A 3682-nucleotide genomic window follows, 5' to 3' on the forward strand; every position below is an offset into this window, starting at 1 on the left:
ACAAATCTTGTTAAAAACGTATCCTTCTCTTAAGATGGTTGTAATTTTAGGGTATTATCCTCTAACAAAAGGCAGTGTTATATGTGATCCAGTGTGAATGTAACATCCTAAATGCAAAAGTCTGACACAATTCAGTGAGCTGAAAATGATATGAAACAACTCAATAAATCGATTTATTATATTTTTTTTCCTCTGGTATATGTTGCAGAAGAGTCTCTCTTTTCTGGTATTCATAGGGTTTATCTATAATAATAGGCACATATTTAGAAGGAAGTTGTATTAAGGTGTTAAATTTATTCTAAAGTGAAATATCAAGCCATACATGCATATCTTTAGGAAGACTAACAATTTCAGGTCACCATTATTTCATAAACTCTTTCTTCTCACTACAGTCATTGGTGCATCCTGGTGCATCCAGGATATTGTGTAAAACTTAAGCATAAAATATTCTGATTTTCACTGATTCCAAAATACATACTGAATGTGCCTTTATTAGGTTGAAAATCTTTCCCAAGGCTATCTTTTTTGCAGACTGGATATCCAAGAAAACTCTCCTCATCCTTCCTCAAAGACCTAATATTTTAGCTGTTCTAGGCTATGTTTTCTAGTTGGAAGGCATGTCACCACTTCCCATTTCACTTCTCAAGGATCTACATTCCACAACGTATGCTGGAATTCTTAATTTTTGAGTCAATGTGACTGCCATGAGAGATTTTCAGTAGCTGGTGAAACATTATTTCTGGATGTGTCTCTGAGGGTGTTTCTGGAAGAGATTAGCATTTGACTAAGTTGACTGAGTAGGGATTCCCAGGTGGCTCAGGGGTAAAGAATCTGCCTGCTAATGCAGGAGATGCGGGTTTGATCCCTGGGATGGGAAGATCCCCTGGAGAAGGAAATGGCAACCCACTCCAGTATTCTTGCCTGGAGAGGCTCATGGACAGTCCATGGTGGGCTACAGTCCAGGTGTCACAAAGAGTCAGACAAGACTGATAACTGAACACACACACACACAAGTAGACTGTGTAAAGGAAACTAGAATCATCCAACATATTCAGGGCCCTAAAGAAACAAAAAGGGAGAGGAAGGGTGAGTTCTCTCTCTCTTTCCTTGAGCTGTGCCATTTTCTCCTGCCTTCAGACATTGAAGCTCCTGTTCTCTCAGCCTTTGGACTTCAGGACTTATAGCAGCAGCCCTACCTTTTCAGGCCTTCAGCTTCCCTCTGGGCCCACCTGTGTTTTCATGCATTTGGACTCAGATGAAACTATACCATCAGCTTTCCTGGTCTCCAACTTGCAGAAGACAACTGTGGGACTTCTAAGCCTCCATAATCATGTGAGCCAATTCTCATAATAAATCTCTTCTTACGTATCTGTAAACATCCTGTTGGTTCTGTTTCTCTGTAGATCCTGACCAATGGCCCTTAGCCTCAATTGTGAGTGACTGAAAGTAATGCCATCAAGGCAACCCATTTGGATGTCATTGTATCATTTCACACCAGTCAGAATAGCTGCTATCCGAAAGTCTACAAGCAATAAATGCTGGAGAGGGTGTGGAGAAAAGGGAACCCTCTTACGCTGTTGGTGGGAATGCAAACTAGTACAGCCACTATGGAGAACAGTGTGGAGATTCCTTAAAAAACTGGGAATAGAACTGCCATATGACCCAGCAATCCCACTGCTGGGCATACACACCGAGGAAACCAGAATTGAAAGAGACGCGTGTACCCCAATGTTCATCGCAGCACTGTTTACAATAGCCAGGACATGGAAGCAACCTAGATGTCCATCAGCAGACGAATGGATAAGAAAGCTGTGGTACATATACACAATGGAATATTACTCAGCCATTAAAAAAATACATTTGAATCGGTTCTACTGAGATGGGTGAAACTGGAGCCCATTATACAGAGTGAAGTAAGCCAGAAAGAAAAACAACAATACAGTATACTAATGCATATATATGGAATTTGAAAGATGGTAACAATAACCCTATATGCGAGACAGAATAAGAGACACAGATGCATAGAACAATTTTATGGACTCTGAGGGAGAAGGTGAGGGTGGGACGTTCTGGGAGAATAGCATTGAAACATGTATATTATCATATGTGAAACAGAACACCATTCCGTGTTCAATGCATGAGACAAGGGCTCAGGGCCAGGGCAATGGGATGACCCAGAGGGATGGGATGGGGAGGGAGGTGGGTGGGGGGTCCAGGAAGGGGAACACGTGTAAACCCATGGCTGATTCATGTCAATGTATGGCAAAAACTATTACAATATTGTAAAGTAATTAGCCCCCAACTAAAATAAATAAATTTATAAAAAAAAAACCAATAAAAATGAAACAAATGAAAAAAAAAAAAAAAGATCCAATGCCAATTCCTACCAAGCCCCTTCCTGTTTCCTTTCATCCTCTTTGATGCCTCATAATTCTCCATATTTGCCAACTATCAAGGTTGCCAACTGGCATTCTCCATATTTGGCATTCTCCATATTTGCCAACTGGCATTCTCTTCTCTCAACCTTTTATCCCAATATATCTACAAGATTCATCAACTTCAGTAATGCACAAAATACATGGCATTTTTTTTCTTTTGATATAGTTTACTTCTAAAACTTGATACACATTCTAATTCAATCTCCTCATTTTTAAAAATTTTCTTTCAGTCTCCTCATTTTTTTTAAATGAAGAAATTTAGACATAAAAGATATAGATGACTCACTCATGGTCACAAAATAAATTAATGACAGGATCAGACTGCAACACACATTTTATGTTCTATAAAATTTCTTCCCTGCATAAATAAGCAAGGAAGGATTTTAAAGTCATAGTGCTAAGAAAAAGCACTAAAAAACATTGATACACATAACATAACACTTACATAAAGTAAAAGTTCAGGCATTAGTGTGGCAATGAACATTAAATAAGTTAGGATAGGCAAGGGAGTGGGAAAAGAATATGGGGAGAAGTGTAATAAATCACTAAAACCATGAGAGAGATTTTATGATAATGAGCCATGAGCTGAGTATAATTTTTTATTGATTCTTTTCTTGGATTGGTCTTTTATTGCCAAGAATAGAATTATCTTTCTGTCACTTGTAACCCATGCATTCCTACCAAATATAACTTGTTTCTAAAACTTTTACACAAGTTTAATGAAGCATGCAGACCTCAATTTGGCAGCATGGGAAAAGGAAAGAAGGGTGCCAAAGAATATGGAGAGAAGCGGAAATACTACCACCATTTATAGCAGAGAATCATATTACTTTTTACCAGTTGATGGAGTCATGACACATGAACACAAAATCTAATCGTGGATTAGAATGATATCTCACTTAAAATGACATATCACAGACCAATGTAGTCAAAGATAAGTTGTGTGTGTTTTAGTCAAATGAAAAAATATTATTAATTTAACCAAGGGTAAAAAGATTAATTATATTTGAAGATATGCTTCCAAAGAGCCTTTAAACTATCTTTTATTTTGTTCAGCGCAGAACAAATTTCTTTACTTCTTCCTATTTGGAAAACCAAGAAATAAATATGAGAAATACATGTTTAAATAACTGACAAAAATAAATAGATAAATAGATTAAAAGACTTCAGCATTTTTTTTCCCCCCAAAGAACTTACATTCATTTCCCACACTCAATGTTTAAAAGTATGAAAATATACTTTAT

Source organism: Giraffa tippelskirchi, chromosome 8 (genome assembly GCF_054371585.1).
Source record: "Giraffa tippelskirchi isolate mGirTip1 chromosome 8, T2T-mGirTip1v1.2.pri, whole genome shotgun sequence".
NCBI classification, from domain to species: Eukaryota; Metazoa; Chordata; class Mammalia; order Artiodactyla; family Giraffidae; genus Giraffa; species Giraffa tippelskirchi.